We start from the raw sequence: 20,281 nt of genomic DNA, 5'->3' as shown, positions 1-20,281 counted from the left end.
TGAACTTTGAAACTTGAACAGAATTTAGAGCACTATAATGTGGTTGTGCACACACAATTCCATACGGATTTCTTTTGTAACTTTAGTTATTGCCCTTTAATTGTCTAAAAATCCACATATTTGTACATAACAAACTTACCATTAAATTTTGTTAGAATTTCATTAAATTTCTTTCATTCTTTTCTATGAACATTTATTATAAACATGTGAAATTGCGCACCCACACCTGGTCACCCACTTGCCTTGGTCACCCTTCCCCCCCCCCCAACCCCCCCCCCCCCCCCCCCCCAAAAAAAATAAATTTTTTTTTAAAAATTCATTCCTTATTTGAGATTTTTTTCAAACGTTCCATGAATTTTTATGTATATATATAGATATATGTATATATTTATTTTTTAGGGGGTGGTGTGGGGCTGCGGGGAAATGGGTGAGGAAACAAAATTTCACATGTTGATAATAAATATTGATGGAAAATTAAAAATGAAAAAAAAAAAAAAAATGGGTGAAGTGGGGTGGGGGCAGAGGATGCATGATCAGTGGTGGGCATGACTGGGTGGAGGAGCGAGGTAGGGGAATGGTACAACTTGCATGTTATATTTCCATTCCTTTTCTTTTTTAAAAAAAATGTTCAAACCTTCAACATGTTAAGTTGTGACTGCACAAACCTTGCCCTCAGCCATGTTCAAGATATCTTACTTGATTGTGTTCTCTTAAGGACATCATTCTGTTCTTTTAAGTTCAAATGTACATGTTAAACAGCAACACCTGGTGCCAAACCTCTCAAAGACAATATTTCATTCCAGTTAAACTTCAAGCTCACATTTCAATTAACTGCATTTAATTTTAAAAGCTAAGCTTATTACAGTAAGCATATCCCATTCAAAATAAAATTCTTTAGTCAGGATCAAAGTATCATACATTTATTATGTACTCTTTAACCCTTTTCCAATCAGTACTCCTCTGGAAACCTATACCTACTGGGAACATAGATCTGCTTGATCTGGTAAGCCTGTCTGAACAGAGATATTTGCCTATGATAATATTTTGCCAGTTATTCACATAAAAATGATAGGGTGTGTCACTTAAAACTACTCAAAGTAACAAAGGCCATGCAAAAAACATAACAACACATGCACAGGATGGGAGATAATTAAATAAACTTACAGAAGATGACACTTGCTAAGATCTTAGTGGGGAGTATGTCTATTTAATCCCCACTCAATTAACATTAATAATTTCCTGTCATTGACAGTTGATATTTGCTGATTTCCTCAGATCCGAATTCCTTTTTTATTGCTTTATTTTCCATCTTATCACATCATACACTGACATTATTTATGCACAATTAAATTCTATTATGTACAACACTTGCAATACATTCATTATTATATAATAAACACATAAAATATATACACTGTAAATGAAATTGTATTATGTACATTATAGTTGAAATGTTTGTCTATATACATGACTAAACAATATCTCCCATTAATATTTACATTTAACACTTACTTGATTTGTTAACTGTTTTATTATTTTTTTGTTCTTTTTATTAAATTTTAAAAAAATCAACAGCTACTATTTACAAATCACAAAATTAATACAAATTTTATTCATATGCAAGTAGTTCAGTTTGACACCTGAGCAAATGTTTATTTGAAAAGCTATGAGATTGCCTGAACGAAAACTATAATAAATAAATAAATAAATAAATATAGAGTCTGCTGACATTCACGATTTGAGTCCCAGTTTTGTCGGCTTGTTAGGTAGTTACTGTTACAGCAAAAACCGGCCTTTGAAACCAATCATTGCTTCATCAACAGACAGATTACGACTTGGATGGGTAATATCACTCTTGAAATTTCTGTTACACTTATGTAGAAGTAGCCGGACTTTGAATAACCTGTCGCGATATTGTCAGTTGGATCAGGCTGATCACCATTATTTGAGATGATTTTTCAACTTAGGCCAACATTGAATAGGCATGATTTTGGTAAAACCCTCTACTCGAAGTCAATCATCGGAGCTCCAGAAATCTTCCACACGCGGTTATGTATTCTGATGATTATCATTACCGAGGAAGAAAGTCTGCATTTCATTTGCCGTTGTTTCTCTCTGAGCCTCTCAAACATCATCACCCCTTCCGTCCGACTGTTGTTGTTTATGTTGAATTTTTGTCTGGTATACAATATCCATAAAAAATTTGGTTTCTTCAGCAATCATTAAAAAAAAATTGGATCGAACATCGTGTCAAAAAATTTATAAAATGTATTTGAAATTTTAGTCAAATTTGGTTCGCCATCACGAATAAAGTCCCTAACATACCTTGATGATTCGAGTCAAATTTCTATAATTCATCAACGGTCGTAGGTCGACCAAAGGGGTGTCATTTTCCGAGTCATTTTCTACTTACCACGCGTATAATTCCTCTATTTCCGACGAATCGGAGTCACTTGATAAATTATCCGACCCTCTATTTCCGACGAATCGGAGTCACTTGATAAATTATCCGACGAAATATCACTAAAATTTACATCTGAATTTGGATCCCGACGTGGAATTTCATAAATATCCACTGGAGAAAATCTTTAGAATTCACTATCGCTATCCGCCATTTTGGTACATGTACAATTTTATTTTCTGAAAATGAGTTGGGGATTTCCAAAATTTGCTGTATAAATAGAAACGTTTCGAAAGCGATTCGGGCATGATCGTAAAATGAACTTTTCCCAACCGAATGAAACTTTTAAACCAATAAGTTTTCGTTGTTTTCAATCGGAAAAAGACAAATATTAAACAGTGCATTATCCGGGCGTTTCAGGCGAATCGTTTGTAGACAGCAAGGGCGGATTGAGGCGTTTCGTTGGATAAGCGATAAGGGCGGATTGGGGCGATATGATTGGAAAAGGGTTAATTAAACATTTGTTTTCTTTTAAATTGATTTTGACTAAAGAAATTATTTGCTTCTTATTAACATCCTTAACTTTTTGCCGGATATATTTTTTTGCCATTCCTCACCACAAACCCTTTCGGCGGGGGATACCAATTCATCGAATTTGCTTGTTTTTTCTTTCGCGTAATCCTCAATACCTCACACTTATCCGGATTGAACTCCATACATAAGATACAGATATACTTTAATGATATATGGACAGTGAATACAGCTCTACCGCATGAATAATGAAGTAAGATAATACATAAGATACAGATATAGATCGATAGACAGATAGACAGACAGACCCACACTCTCTGAATATTGTCAATAATTAGTTCCAGTCTTAACTGAAATATGAAGGAAAAAGTAAGCATATTTACATGATATTCAAACCATGATGTAAACTTCTATAGACGACATTTTTATTATAATTCACACTTACAATCATTGATTTATTGCATATATATCATACGATGACAACAATATTGCACACAGACATAAAATTAGCCTTTTTATGCCCCCGAAGGGAGGCATATGAGTTTTCAACTGTCCGTCCGTTCGTTCGTTCGTTCGTTCGTTAGATAGTTTGTTCGTCACAATTTTAACTTTTTGCATGAAGGCACTTTACTCGCGAACCACTGCACCCAGGACCTTCAAACTTCACATGCTGATAGTACTTATTGAGTACACAACCCCACTGACTTTGGGGTCACCAGGCTATAGGTCAAGGCCACCAGGTCAAAGGTCAAGGCGCTGTGGGGGCATTTGTCACCATTAGTGACAGCTCTTGTTTCTATATTCGAAATCACTTCCTGTTTATATGCGACTGAAAATTAAAGAAAAGTAAAGAAATTGGTTGAAAATATCAGTTGAATGACTTCAGTACAATTTAATACAAAACTGCCGTATGAATAGCCAGCTGCGGGTTATTTCACTATTCATACGGGACCATACGATTAGCCACTTCCTTCAGCGTAGTTATGGACGTATCTGAATGGTGGCGGTTGTGTCACTGAAATCGAAAGTAACATTTTTATATCCGTCTCCATCGGCGGAATCTATCAATTTGCAAGTAAATTTATCCAGCCAATGTCTTCGTGAACGGAAGTTTTATGCATTGCTGTAGAAAAATGACCTTCCTATTACATTTGCTACAGAATCTTATCTGGCCAGGATTATAACTTTAATGATCTACCTGATTATAAAACATGGTCAAAATGTTTGTCTCTATGAAATCTAGGCCAAATTAGATATTAGGTTATTTGGGGTAAGAACTAGGTCAGGTGAGCGATACAAGGCTTTAAAGGCCCTCTTGTTAAGTTTTGTTTTCTCAGCAATGAAGGTTATGCAAAATTAATTATAATTTCCATTTTACACAATGCCAATCTTTTCTTTATCTTTTTTGTTGTTCTTAGGATGGAGGACATATGATAGAAAAAGATATGAAAAATGTGCTCAATATGATTTCAAGGCAAAAAACATAACTGTCCACATTTCCGATACAGAGACTGGAAAGAAAGTGGCAAGAGGACTTCCAACAGATGTTTAGGTAACTGTTTGTGAAGATAATTGTATGTTGAATTTAATTCATTGCAAAGTATAAATAGAGCTTGCCTATTTGTCCCTGGTATTCACGCCCGAGTGTTCCCACTCAGTATTTTTTTCAAGGGTAGCCCCTGGACACAAAAACGGGGGGTAAATCTCAATTTTTGAGGGTATGAAAATTATAAAATAATAGTTTCCATGGTTGCTGAACTGTTGAAATTTAGTTTTGAGCAGGTCAAACAGTGCATTTTTTCGGAATTAAATTTGAGCCAAGAAAACTCAGACAACCACTTATTTTGGAATGGAAACGTTTCGGGTACTTTTTAGCTCCACTATTCAGAGAATAGGTGGGGTCTATACTACTCGCCCTGGTGTCGGCATCGGCGTGACCCATCTTGGTTAAAGTTTTTCGGCAACCTTTGTTTTTTCTGTCATATCTTTGTTACTATTGCTTATATCTTACTGTAACTTCACATATTGTCCAGTATACAAACAAAGTATGTGCAGGGGCTGGGCCCATTATACCTAAGGTCAAGGTCACCAAGGAGTTATACTTTGAATTATTTTCATGTTAAATTTTTTCGAAAGCTTTGTTTATAGACATGTCTTTAGTACTTTAAAAGATAATGACTTGAAATAAAAAGTATTTGTTTATAATCATCATCTGCATGTGTGGCTACATAACCCATAACTCTAATTATGTTTTTGACAGAATTATGCCCCTTTTGTACTTAAACTTTTTTTGCAATCTTCGCTTTCTGGATATTACTTTAATATAATATAAGATAAAGAACTTAAAATGTATCTTTATCATCATGATTTGCATGTGTGGTAACAATCCCCATAACTCTGATTTGTATTTTTGACCGAATTAAGCCCCTTTTATACTTAAATTTTTGACAAACTTCGTTTTCTGGACATAACTTTGGTACTATATAAGATAATGACTTGAAACTCAAAGCATATCTTTATTATCATCATCTGCATGTGTTGTAGCAATCCTAATAACTTAAATTTGTGTATTTGATGGAATTATACCCCTTGGTGTATCTTCCTTTTAAAGTAGAGGTCTCTTATTCAGACATATATTCATTTTACTGTCAAATCCCCGAATAGTGGAGCGCGCTGTCTTACAGACAGCTCTTGTTCTTTTAGTAGTGTCAGTACTCGTAGAAGGCTGGCACTCTTCACTCGATTGTTGCAAAGCATCACTTGTTTTGTTATTTGCCGTGAAGCCATATGCAGAAAGCTTTGATTGCGACATTCTTGCAGACTGGAGAGATTAGATTGGTTACCATTTTAATGTGCTAATTCATTTCCCGGGGCGTTAAAATATAAAACCCGTCTACATTTTTATGACATCACTAAGAAAACATCTGCAGTTAACTGATTGATTCGCTGGGAACGTAGTATTTCCAAGGTTTATTTTTAGGACATTCCGTGGGATTCCAGCTTAACCTATTCGTCCCCGGCATTCTCGTATGCGTGTGGCATTTTCGTATGCGTGCGATCTCGCACAGGGTAAAAAATATATGCGTGATTTTTATTAGCTCACCTGAGCACAAAGTGCTCAGGGTAATGTATGTGTGTGTGTGTGTTCAGGTTTAGCGAATTTTTCAACAATCTTTCAGTCGTATAAATGACGGTGTCTGCTTGTAGCAGTGAGCACAATGCCCAACTTTATAGTGCTGCCTCACTGGAATATCACGCCGTAGACACGTGACACCCAGTCACATTATACTGACACCGGGCTGACCAGTCCAAGAACTACCCGCTTAATGCTGAGCACAAAGTGAGGAAGCTACTAGTACCATTTTTTACGTCTTTGGTATGACGCGGCTGGGGATCGAACCCACGACCTCCCACACTCGAAACGGACGCTCTACTACTAGGCTATCGAGGCGGGTAAGATATTGTGACCGGTCATTGTCTGGTGTCCATCGGCGTGTGTCGTTCGTCAACATTTGCCTTGTGAACACTCTAGAGGCCACAGTTGTGACCCAATCATTATGAAACTTGGCCAGAATGTTTGTCTTGATGTTCTCTAGGTCAGGTTTGAAACTGGGTCATGTGGGGTCAAAAACTAGGTCAGTAGGCCAGATCAAAGGAAAAGCTTGTGAACACTGTAGAGGCCACAGTTGTGACTCAATCTTTATGAAACTTAGTAAGAATATTTGTCTTGATGATCTCTAGGCCAAGTTTGAATCTGGGTCATGTGGTGTCAAAAACTAGGTCACCGTGTCAAATCAAAGGAAAAGCTTGTTAACACTCTAGAGGCCACAGTTGTGACTCAATCTTTATGAAACTTGGTCAGAATGTTTGTCTCTGAATCTGGGTCATGTGGAGTCAAAAACTGGGTCATCCGGTCAAATCAAAGGAAAAGCTTGATAACACTCTAGAGGCCACGTTTATGACCATAACTTCATGAAACTTGGTCAGAATGTTTATATTGATGATCTTTAGCCCAGTTTCGAATCAGGGTCATCTGGGGTCAAAAACTAGGTCACCTGTTAAAATAAAAGAAAAACCTTGTGTATGCAATAGGGGCTGCATTTTTCATTTGAAGTGCATGAAACTTTGTCAGAATATTTGTCTGCATGAAATCTCGAATGAATTTTTATCTGGGTCACGTGGGGTCAAAAACTAGGTCACAGGTCAAATCAAAGAATAAGCTTGTTTACCCTCTAGGGGCCACATTTTTCATTCTATCTGCATAAAACTTGGTCAGAATGTTTTATATCATAAAATCTTGGAAGTTTTTTAATCTTAGTCACGTTGGGTCAAAAACTTTGTCACTTGGTCGAATCAAAGGAAAAGCTTGTATACACTCTAGAGGCCACTGTTTTGCTCCAGTCTTCACGAAACTTTGTCAGAATGTTTCATTTTATGGAATCTTGGACAAGCACGAATCTGAGTCATGTATGGTCAAAAACTAGGTCAAATCAAAGAAAATGCTTGTTTACACTCAAGAAGCCACATTTTTGGTCCAAATCACTAGGTCAAACATGTTTACACTGTTATGGTGTGTTTCTCAGGTGAGCGACTTAGGGCCATCTTGGCCCTTTTGTTTTTTTACGTATTTTATACGAGTAGGAACACTGCTCACTCTCATTCAGATACTTTTGTTTGAATAACTGCAATAGAGTTTTTGTTGTCTCCCTTTGAAACTTCACACAAGACTTTAAATTTGTCAAAGCTACTGAAATAACCAAGTTATAGTACTCTTGGTTCAAATTATGGCCCTTTTTTCGACTTTGAAAATTTAGTAAAAGTTTTGCATGCAAATAGCTGTCTAGCTGTAATCTCAGTAACACAACCTATATGTATTAGATTGAAACTAAACACAATGTTTGCCAGTTATCAGACCTACTAAAATAACCATGTTAGATTATAAGATTCTTTCACTGGTTGCAGGTGCAGATTGGAATATCCGACCTCAAGGATAACTGTTTGAGGCAGTAACAAGACCCTGACAGGTTACGGCGTAAACAGTTAGCCGGATATTCCCTTCCGCACCTACAGCCAGTGATAGAATCTTTTTCTTGCATACCATATTCAAGAAATAATAGTAAAAATAAAACAAAACAAAAAACTGTCTTTTTAGAACTATTTTCTTACAGCAGCATATTTAAACAAAGGGCGGGAAATCAACGTCCTTAAACAGGAAAGGCGTCATTACGTTTCAAAGTGAAATAGCAATGTTAGGTCTGGATTTGTTGCAGAGTCAAGTTACGTATTTTTGATAAACTTACATTTTTAGCTCACCTGAGCACAAAGTGTTAATAACAAAATGATAAATGGCAAGAACTCTAGCTCTAGTTTCTGCAGATTTGAAAATTAATACAATGTATGCTACATTCATTTATCTTTTATAGACGAAGAATACATAGACACTTTTTAACAGTAATTTTATATTCATTCTATACTTTTTTTAAAACATGACTCTTAAATTATTAATATTTTTTGGCTGTTGCTATTTGTGTCATTTCTCTGTGATGTTTATCCAAGTATGTACTAATTTTACATATTTTTTTATAAGACCATGTTGTTATAGTGACCAAATATTTTTTATTGTGTTAAAGTTGAAGTCTGTGTCACCTTACAGCATGAAGACCCTGATCAGACTGAAGTCCTGAGAGTGGCAGAATGAAAGAGGAAGCTGATGAGACAGTTGAAAATCCAGATATCCTTTTAGCTCACCTGAGCCAAAGGCTCATGGTGAGCTTTTGTGACCGCTCAATGTCCATCGTGCATAGTGTGACGTGCGTCGTGTGTCTGTCAACAATTCCTAAAAAAATCTTCTTCTTGAAAACCACTGGGCAGAATTACACTAAACTTCTCAGGATTGATCCTTGGATGGTCCCCTTTCAAAATTGTTTAAAGAATTGAATTCCAAGCAGAACTCTGGTTGCCATGGCAACCAAACCAAAAGGAAATACTGAAAAAATCTTCTTGTCCAAAACCACAGGGCCTAGGGCTTTGATATTTGGTATGCAGCATCATATAGTAATTCTCTACCAAGATTATTCAAATTATTCCCCTAGGGTCAAATATGGCCCTGGGAGTCACATGGTTTATGTAGACTTAATAGGAAAAAACTTTAAAAATCTTCTTGTCTGAAACCACAACACCTAGGCTTTTGATATTTGGTATGCAGCATTGCCTTATGGTCCTCGACTAAGAGTGTTCAAATTATGCCCCTAGAGTGAAAAGAGGCCCTGCCCCGGGGGTACCAAGTTTTACATAGACTTATGTAGGAAAAACTTTTAAAATCGTTCAGTCTGAAACTGCAAGGCCTAGACTTTTGATATTTGGTATGTAGCATTGCCAAGTGGTACTTTACCAAGATTATTTAAAATTATGCTCCTGAGGTGAAAAGAGGCCCAACCCAGGGGGTCCCAAGTTTTACATAGACTTATATAGGAAAAAAACTTTAAAAATCTTCTTGCCTGAAACTGCAAGGTCAAGGCTTTTGATATTTGGTATGTATGTTGCATTGCCTAATGGTCCTCTACCATAATTGTTCAAATTATGCCCCTTGGGTGAAAAGAGGCCCTGCCCCGGGGGTACCAAGTTTTACATAGATTTATACATTATACAGGAAATTTTTTTTTAAATCTTGTCTTGAAGTTCAAGGCTTAAGCCTTTGATATTTGGTATGTAGCATTGCTTAGTGGTTCTCTAACAAGATTATTCAAATTATGCCCCTGGGGTGAAAAGAGGCCCCGCCCCGAGGGTCACTTGTATATGAGTTATATAGGAAAATATACTTCAAAAATTATCTGATCATATTTCCTAGACTGTTTAATTATAATTACCTGATGACCCCAAGTTACTAAGGGTCACTTGACCATGACCTTGACCTAATGACCTACAGTTTTGTTTTTTTAAGATACATCCTTGAAATTTGGATGACATCACAGTTTTGCACACCGATCTTAACAGCATAGAAATTGGACCACATCAGTAACTTTCGATAAAGATTTCAATACTCCTCTTTAATGTTCTTATTGTGACTTACTGACCTACTTTCTTGTTTTTGAAGCTACAGCAAAATGATTTGGACCACATGTATAATGTTTGATATGGATTTCAATACTCATCTTGAATAGTCTTTATCATGACCTACTGACCTACTTTCTTGTTTTTGAAGATACAGCATTTGGACCACATGTCGAACTTTTGATACAGATTTCAATACTCGTCTTAAATATTGTAACCCTGACCTACTGACCTACTTTCTTGTTTTTGAAGCTACTGCAAAGAGATTTTGACCACCTGTATATTTTTTTTCCAACAGATTTCAGTACTTACCTTGAAGAATCTTCACCATGACCTTCTCACCTAGTTTTTGTTTTTGAAGCTTTAGCAAAGTAATTTGTTCAATTAAACTCAGGTGAGCGATATAGGGCCATCATGGCCCTCTTGTTTTATTTTGGAAGTGTGACATTATGTACTACTATTCCTTAGTGTTTAGGATGATATAGCTTTGAATACTATATAGCAGTTGTGATTTATTACCTCGACTAAGAAAAAGTAGAGCTATTGCACTCGCCCCAGCGTCGGTGTCGCCATTGGTTGAAGTTTTTGATAAAATCAAATATCTCTGTTACTATCAAAGCTTTGACTTGAAACTTGAAATAGTTATTTACTATCAAAGTCTACACCAGGAGAAACAATCCCCATAACTCTGGTTGGAATTTTGACAGAATTATGCCCCTTTTTAACTTAGAATTGTTTGGTTAAGTTTTTTGATAAAGTCAAATATCTCTGTTACTATCAAAGCTTTTGACTTTAAACTTTAGTTATTAACTTTCAAAGTCTACACCAGGAGAAACAATCCCAATAACTCTGTTTGAATTTTGACAGAGTTATGCCCCTTTTTAACTTGGAATTTTTTATGCCCCCACTTTGGGGGTGGGGGGGGGCATATAGATTTGCTCTTGTCCGTCCGTCCGTCCTTCCGAAAATGTTGTGTCGCGCGTAGCTCTGAAAGTATTTGACGTAGAGTCACAAAACTTTACAGGAATGTTGGTCAGCATGTGTAGTTGTGCACCTGGGGTTTTGCGTCCGGATTCATTCAGTCATGTAGAAGTTATGTCCCCTGACTTTGTAAAAATTGGTCATTTTAATGTTGTGTCGTGCCTAGCTCCAAAAGTATATGAGCTAGAGTCACAAAACTTTACAGGCATGTTGGTCAGCATGTGTAGTTGTGCACCTGGGGTTTTGCGTCCGGATTCATCCAGACATGTAGGAGTTATGGCCCTTGACTTAGTTAAAAATTGGTTATTTTAATGTTGTGTCGCGCATAGCTCCAAAAGTATTTGACCTAGAATCACCAAAGTTTACAGGAATGTTGGTCAGCATGTGTAGTTGTGCACCTGGGGTTCACATCCGGATTCATGCAGTCGTGTAGAAGTTATGGCCCCTGACTTTGTAAAAATTGGTCATTTTAATGTTGTGTCGTGCCTAGCTCCAAAAGTATATGACCTAGAGTCACAAAACTTTACAGGCATGTTGGTCAGCATGTGTAGTTGTGCACCTGTGGTTTTGCGTCCGGATTCATCCAGTCATGTAGGAGTTATGGCCCCTGACTTAGTAAAAAATTGGTCATTTTAATGTTGTGTCGCGCATAGCCCCAAAAGTATTTGACCTAGAATCACCAAAGTTTACAGGAATGTTGGTCAGCATGTGTAGTTGTGCACCTGGGGTTTCGCATCCGGATTCATTCAGTATTGTAGGAGTTCTGGCCCCTGACTAATGTCATGTAGTGGGGGCATCTGTGTCCCATGGACACATTTCTAGTTGGTTAAAGTTTTATAAAGTTTTTACTGGCAAAGACCTAGAATCACCAAAGTTTACAGGAATGTTGGTCAGCATGTGTAGTTGTGCACCTGGGGTTTCGCATCCGGATTCATTCAGTATTGTAGGAGTTCTGGCCCCTGACTAATGTCATGTAGTGGGGGCATCTGTGTCCCATGGACACATTTCTAGTTGGTTAAAGTTTTTACTGGCAAAGCTCTAATTCAGAGTCAAGCACTGAGAAAAGTCGAGAGCCCTGTCATCAGACAGCTCTTGTTTTTAGCTCGACTATTCGAAGAATAAGTACAGCTATCCTACTCACCACGGCGTTGGCGTCACACCTTGGTTAAGCTTTGTGTACTAGTCCACATTTTGACAAAGTCTTTTGAGATAAAGCTTTGAAACTTTCAACACTTGTTTACCATCACCATGACCAGTTATAGGCAAGAGCACATAACTCCATCAAAGATTTTGACTGAATTATGGCCCCTTTTGACTTAGAAATCATGGTTAAGTTTTTTGTACCAGTTTATATTTTGACAAGTCTTTTGAGATAAAGCTTTGAAACTTTCAACACTTGTTTACCATCACCATGTCCAGTTATAGGTGGGCCGGTGGTCTAGTGGTAACACGCTTGACTGTCAATCCAGAGGTCCGGGGTTTGAATCCCGGTCCAGGCACTGGAAATTTCTGAGATGCTCTTGAGTGTCTCCCACCTAACTAGAGGCCTGTACTGGTTCTTCCCAGGAAAGACGGCTTCGTGTGTATCGGTGCTATACACCGGGCACGTTAAAGAACCAGACTGTCTATTCGCAAAGAGCTAGGCTATGTTAGCCGGACACGTTTGTATCTAAAACATTCTCTCTGTCTGTTCTGGGGGCTTTATCTCACTCTGTCCCTCTGGTCAGATCGCTCTGTGTCTGTAGTAGTAGAGGATGAATTTCGCGCCCTGTGTGGCTGCGTTTGCTATATGTAAAGCGCCTTTGAACGTGTTTATCATGAAAAGGGCGCTATATAAATCTGGTATAATTAATTAATTATAGGCAAGAATACATAACTCCATCAAGGAGTTTGGCTGAATTATGGCCCCTTTCGACTTAGAAATCATGGTTAAGTTTTTCGTACCAGTTCATATTTTGACAAAGTCTTTTGAGATAAAGCTTTGAAACTTTCAACACTTGTTTACCATCACCATGTCCAGTTATAGATAAGAGAACATAACTCCATCAAGGATTTTGGCTGAATTATGGCCCTTTTTGACTTAGAAATCTTGGTTAAGTTTTTCATACCAGTTCATATTTAGACAAAGTCTTTTGAGATAAAGCTTTGAAACTTTCAACACCTGATTACCATCACCATGTCCAGGTATAGGCGAGAGTACATAACTTCATCAAGGATTTTGGCTGAATTATGGCCCCTTTTGACTTAGAAATCTTGGTTAAGTTTTTCGTACCAGTTAATATTTTGTGTAAAGTGTTTGACATATGGCTTTGAAACTTTTATCACTTGTTCAGTATAATAGTCTCTATCTGTAGGAAAGAGAACATAACTCTGTCATCTATTTTGGCTGAATTATGGCTCTTTTTGGACTTGGAAATTAGTTCTGTTTTCATACAAGTCCACGTTTTGTCAAAACTATTTGACATATTGCTTTTAAACTTTGAACACCATATCATCATGATTTCAATCTGTAGGCAAGAATACGTAACTCTGACAACTATTTTGGCTGAATTATGGCCCTTTTTGGACTTTGAAATTGGTTCACACATTGCCATTTAGTGCAAGACTTATCGAAATCCACAAATACAGGAACATTGTTTGTCTAATCTTCTTTTGTCTGAATATCTGTGGTAATATTTTGACCCCATTCTTCAGTCAATTCTTTGAATAGTCGAGCGCGCTGTCATCCGACAGCTCTTGTTGATACAAGTCACATTCCATGCAAGACCATCACTTCTGTTTAGAAAGATGCGATGGGATACAGACAAAATCCCCCCTGCTCAATGTTATCAAGGCAAAAATAATCCTCTCATTTTTTTCCAGTTAAATCCAAGTTTTCACGTTATTCCATTTAGAATCAATAATAATCATCTTAAAAATGATTTTTTTTTTCATTTCAGAAGAATCTATTCATTTTGGTTTATTTTTAAAGTTTTTTTTACACAAAACAAAATTAAGCCCGCCTTGGTCAGATTGAGGCTTGGGTATTTTGTACTGGGGGATTTTGTCCTACATGATATATTGCTTTATAATGTTTGTTTTACAACTTGTGTTTTGCTAAGAACATGATATTTATATACATACTGATTTTTTACTGGTTGTTAGCCGTTTTATAAAATTATCTTGGTATGTTGTCATAATTGTGCTGCTTATTTCTAGTTTTAAAAATTCAGTGTTTATGTCAAAGGTTTTAACTTTCCATTTTAGATGCATTTGACACACTTCAGGATGAGTTTTATCTACTTAGCTTATCAGTTATTAGTCCTATTGTCTGGCAAATTCCAAGAACTGGTGGTTCATTTTTTGGTTTGCACATAATAATAAAAAAATATTAATTATTATGTGTTTGTCTGTATATACTGTTAGGGATATTACGATTATGAATCATGAATTAATAGTTCTTGACATGATCATCTATGAAAATTTTCATCATTGAAAAATTCGGATGTAAGAATGCCTTTAAATAAGCTAGATGTAGATTCATAAATCCATTCTGTTTATGTAAATTGCCATTCTTTCTTTTATTGATATGCATGGGTTTGTTGTGTTTTTTTTTCAATTATACAAAAATATATAAACTTTACCAGTCTTTACATGGTATTGAGTCAAGTTCAGTAAAGAACTCAGAAATCCAGACAGTTAGCTGCATGAATCAATTTTGCCAAAATTTTATTACTTTTAAAGGCACATATCAGATAGTTTCCATTGCACACAGTTTCCATTGCACATCTTTCCAGTTTTGTACTTGGCTAGCAGCCACTCACAAATTGGTTTAGAAGGGTAGAGCCGGCTGCTTAAAGAAAAACTGGCCAGTTCCCGTTGATAACCAGAGAAACGAAGTTAAAAAGAATAATTTATGTTTAATTTTCTGTCCGTATCTTAGAGCATTATTACATGCAAGACATAGTCTGTCTCACCCTCAGGTGCTATTTGCTTCCTCTTTTTAAGAGTTGCTTGGTAAATAAGTATAACTACAAAGATATATTTTTGAAATTGATTATTTATTGCAGTGATTTGGCTATCCTTCAGATATAGTCATTTAAATTCATGATTACTTCTTTCAAAAGGAGGTAATAAGGTTTTGACATATTATGCAAAGTGTTGTTGTTTGTGTCTCATTCGATAGATTTTGTTTTTAACTAGTTACACACAAAAAGAGAAAAGTATCTGTCTTTTAGAATTTTCTTTATTAAAAATATGTTTTTTGTCAATTTTGTATGTAAAACCGGAATACTCATCTGGCATCAAAACACTATTCCTTTATATTTTTGTGTTAAAATTTGTTCAAATATTCTTTTCTGTACTAACTGTAATTTTCATGTTTTCATGAAAAACTTTTTTTTGTATTTTTCTATTAGGTCGTCTCCCTTTAATTGTGGTATCTTCACATTTTGAACCTCAGCCTATCATTTTAATTGTTGATATTTGACACTTATGTCATTTTATTATTCAGGTAAATTATAAGAAAGTCTGTAAGTTAGTAAAAAAAAAACCATATATTTTGTGTCATTTTGTTGTTAAATGTTCTCTTTCGTCTCTAAGAACAAATCCAGTTTAAAGTGAACAAGTACTTTATGTTGTTAACCAAGATACAGCGCCAAAATATATGCAGAGTAAACTTAAGAAAACGTACACACAATTTAAATCTGAGATCTTCTGAAAACAGTGAATTATATGTACCAAAACCAAATTTGGAATTCTTCTGCGAATCACTGAATTACTCAGGTCCAAAAATATTGAATGCCATACCACTCACAATTAGAAAGTCTGACACTAAAACAATTCATAAATCTGTATCTGCAGTGGAAGTTCCCTGGTGGTCTGAACTCCTTGAACTATATGACTCAAATGTATATTTCTTGTTTATTATGTTACTGTTTTACTGTATTATTGTTCTCTGCTTTCATATTTTGTCAACATTAATGTTTTGTTAGTTTGTTTTGTAAATACTGTATAAACATGTATATATCAAGATTATGTTACTCAAATGTCCAGCCTCTATGAATAAAGACGTTATTATTATTAGTGATTGTTTTAGGTATATCCTCAGATATACCTATTTCACCATCAAGCATAGAAATAGTTAAATGTGCTGTCCCAGCTGACAGTTCTTGTTTGTTTCTTGTCTTACTGATTTTTGAATACATGTATATAGTGCGTATTATATGATTTTAGTTTAAATGTGATTATTTTGTAGTCCATAATTTATAAGGTTTTGATGTTTTATTTTGTTTTAAAATATACAAAGAGTCAGTATTCAAATCTTTCAAAAGATTGTGATTTTTTTTTTATTTTCATACTGTTGTTAGAGATTACTAAAAATAGTTAATTAGCTGTGATCTATAATTTTGTCGGTGTGACGTTAAACTCAACAAAAACAAAATGCTATAAATAGTTACTGATTTGTACAGGATATAATCCTTTAACCCGAGGCAATAACTAAAAGCATGCACAATAACCGTGATATGCACACCATGGGTGTATAATGTCTTTTTTTATGTCATTTTACTCTTAATCATCACAAAAGTGCATATTTGACATGACTTAATTGTTTAAATTATAGTTATTGCATTTAGGTCTCATTAAACTGCTACGTCCTCTTGCAAATATGTGTTTAGTCATGCCAATGTAGGGATAATGCATGTTTTTTCCTGTTATAATGTCTGCAGAATCCTGAGGGATTGGTTGGTGCCCGAGCCCGTAGGGCGAGGGTACAAACGTATCCCGAGGGATTCTGAAGATGTTATAACACGAAAATAACATTCGCTAACGCTATTCTAGCATAAAACGCGAAAAAAAAACGAATAACTGAATACATTATCCCTCAACGTCATTAAATTTCCATGAAATGCACGGGAATAACCGAATTGTTTTTTCACGTTGACGTCATTTCCATTTGAACTATCTGTTTTAGGGCCATAAAACGTTTACGTTCTGCCACGGAACGCGCATATTTAAAAAGGTATTATAACAGCACGTGAGCGCGAGAATCTCTCTGTTAACACACGTTTTATCGCCTGTTAAAACACCCCCAAAAAGTGACAAGAACAGCAGTTTTATGCTAGAATAACCATTAAAGGCGCATCATTGCCATTTAATAAGTTTATACTAAATGTCTGAACATCTGTTATTGGCATTGTTGATACAGATACCAGTAATTTACAGGGTTATACTAAAACTTTTCTCGTTGGGTTAGAAAAGACCCAAGCAGAGATTGAAATTGATAATGGAAATAAGCAGTAAGAAGGGATGATTCAGAAAGAGGAAAGAATTGTAATATTAAAGAACTTACAGACTTCTAAAGACTTGATTTTGAAACTGAATTTCATGTAAAAGAGTCCTATCAATTTACTTCAGTAGTGCTATGGTAAAATTTTGATGCGGTCATGTTGTGATATGAATAAACTGTTAATTGATCTTGACTTGACTTGTGTTGTTTGTTACCTTGCAAACAATAAAAGGACACACACATATATTTTTTCATCATATTTATTAATGATTTGTCTTTACACTTGCCAAATTCTACATCAGATATCTTTGCAGATGACACCACTATCACTTCTACTTGTGGGCGGTGGACTGCATCTGTCACAATCTATGGTCTGATCTTTACGGTAATCATTACAAAACTGGTGTGATAGAAATTCAATGATGGCAGCCTACACCCCCCCACCCACCCACCCACTACACACCCACCCCACACACAAAAACATGTTCATCTCGCCTTCTGATTATATAGAAGATATTACCAGTATCTATTCATATTGAATTTAGTAAACAAGTTTAATAAAATGCAAGCCTCATCAGTTTTATTAAACAAGTTAAATAAATTCAAGGTGGAAAGATACAAATATTAAATATTCTTTTTATCATTGTGGCTTTAACATGTACAAATCAGAAAGGAGAAGCACGAATTATTCTAGATAAAGATACTCTTGATACTCCAACTGATGATTTACCTTTACAGTTACACTGGATGAAATTTTCAGATAGTCAAATGATGGTTCTCTGGTGGGCAACAAAACGCTCACTGTCCAATTAGTCTTGTTCATTTCAGAATTTTTTATTATCATGTTGTGTCATGTCTTTGCAGTGTCTAATACTTGTGTTTCTCATTGTCAATATTCTTGAACATTTACAATTTTGTAACTGTATATAATTATTTAAATATCATAGAAACTTACAGGGAAGACTGGGTTAAGATAGGTCATGAATGAATGAATACCAGCAGTATGGGAGTGCTATAATTGTTAAAATTCCTTCAGTAGAAGTTGCATTTATAGTTTATATTTACTAGTATAAAAACTCCCCCTTTGGCAAAATGTGACACCAACCTAATACATGGGGAAAATCAGAGTTACTGACCTTCATTTATTTAAAAGCTGCAGGCCGCCCTCTGCCATATCTTCGTAATGGTATGCAACATTTCCTTTATATTTGTATGCTGAAGTAAATACTTCCCAGCAAGTGTCTTCTCACATGGCCTTTTTACCTCTGAATGGGTTAAAAGCAACAAATTAGTTATTTGTTGGAATTTTAGGTTTTAAGTACCATTATTCACAGGACACACTCTTCTATGTCTTTTTTTATTAGCTCACCTAAAGCGAAGGTTCAAGGTGAGCTATTAGTATAAGTGGATGGTCCAGCGTCCACATTTTCACTTGCACATCATCTCCTCTGAAACTACTTGTCAGTATTACACCAAACTTAGTAGCATCCTGGCATGGCCTTCTATCAAGTTTGTTCAAATGGTTCACCTTTTAGGGGCTGCCAGAGCTAAAAATAGAAAAACCTTTAAAAAACTTGATGGATCTTCATCAAACTTAGTCGTTGGCATCATTATAAGGTCCTGTCACAAGTTTGTTCAACTGGGGGTACTTGGCCCCTTTTAGGGGCCGCTAGAGCCAAATTAGAAATACCTTTAAACGACTTCTTCTCATGAACCACTTGAAGGATTTTCATCAAATTTGATCTGTAGCATGATTATAAGGTCCTCTTCCAAGTTTGTTCAAATGGGGGCACTTGGCCACTTTTTAGGGGCCACTAAAGTCAAAATTAGAAATACCTTTAAACAACTTCTTCTCATGAACCGCTTGAAGGATTTTCATCAAACTTCATCTGTAGCATTATTAGCTCACCTGAGCCAAAGGCTCATGGTGAGCTATTGTGACTGCTCAATGTCCGTCGTGCGGTGTGCGTCGTGTAGAATTACACCAAACTTCACAGGAATGATCCTTGGGTGGCCCCCTTTCAAAATTGTTCAAAGAATTGAACCGCTAGAAGGATCTGCATTAAAGTTGGTTTGTGGCATTATTATAAGGTCTTCTATTTTTAGCTCACCTGAGCACAAAGTGCTCATGGTGAGCTATTGTGATCATGCTGTGTCCGGCGTGTGTCAGTCAAGTCGACTGTCCGTCGTCAACAGTTCTGTTTAAACGACATCTCCTCCAAAACCACTGAATGGATTTTGATGAAATTTGGCCGTGATGTTCCTTTGGTGGTCCTCTACCAAAGTTGTTCAAACGGTTCCGCTTGGTTGCACATAGGGGCTGCCAGAGCTAAAAATAGAAAAAAATTCAAACGACATCTCCTCCTAAACCGATGGTCCGATTTTGAAATAATTTCACACAAATGGTCCTTATGTCACCCTCTACCTCCAAGATTGTTCAAATTATACCGACTCATCAAAAAACATGGCCGGTAGGAGGCGAGGTCACTTTTCCCTATATGTACATAGCGGAAACTTTAAAAGTCTTCTTGTGTGAAACTGCTAGCCCGATTTTAAAATAATTTCACACAAATGGTCCTTGTATGACCCTCTACCAAAATTGTTTAAATTATTCTGATTGGTCAAAGAACATGGCCGCCAGGGGGCGTGGTCACTTTTTCCTATATGTACATAGTGAAAATTTAAAACATCTTCTTGTGTGAAACTGCTAGCCTGATTTTAAAATAATTTTACGTAAAATGGTTCTTGTGTGACCCTCTACCAAGATTGTTCAAATTATTTTGATCCATCAAAAAACATGGCCGCCAGAGGGCGTGTTCACTTTTCCATATACATATATATAATTGAAAATTAAAAATTCTTCTTGTGTGAAACTCGTGGCCCAATTTTAAAATAATTTGACACAAATGGTCCTTGTGTGACCCGCTACCAAGATTGTTCAAATTATTCAGATTTTCAAAAAAACATGGCCACCAGCGGGCGTGGTCACTTTCCACTATATGTATGTAGTGGAAATTTTAAAAACCTCATGTGAAACTGCTGGCCAAATT

At 36.1% G+C, this 20,281-nt stretch overlaps 1 long non-coding RNA gene across 1 annotated transcript in view; it reads left to right on the top strand.

Annotated features, from left to right (window-relative positions):
- The window catches only part of LOC128552192 (uncharacterized), a 53,705-nt gene extending 36,281 nt beyond the window's left edge, over positions 1-17,424 (top strand). Inside the window, exons 4-5 of the long non-coding RNA XR_008369002.1 lie at positions 4,351-4,484; positions 8,586-17,424. This is a non-coding gene — a long non-coding RNA (uncharacterized LOC128552192). The remainder of the gene's footprint in view (positions 1-4,350; positions 4,485-8,585) is intronic.
- Positions 17,425-20,281: the final 2,857 nt, after the last annotated feature.

Source organism: Mercenaria mercenaria, unplaced genomic scaffold (genome assembly GCF_021730395.1).
Source record: "Mercenaria mercenaria strain notata unplaced genomic scaffold, MADL_Memer_1 contig_2128, whole genome shotgun sequence".
Classification (NCBI taxonomy): Eukaryota; Metazoa; Mollusca; class Bivalvia; order Venerida; family Veneridae; genus Mercenaria; species Mercenaria mercenaria.
This window is presented reverse-complemented; position numbering and strand designations above follow the sequence as displayed.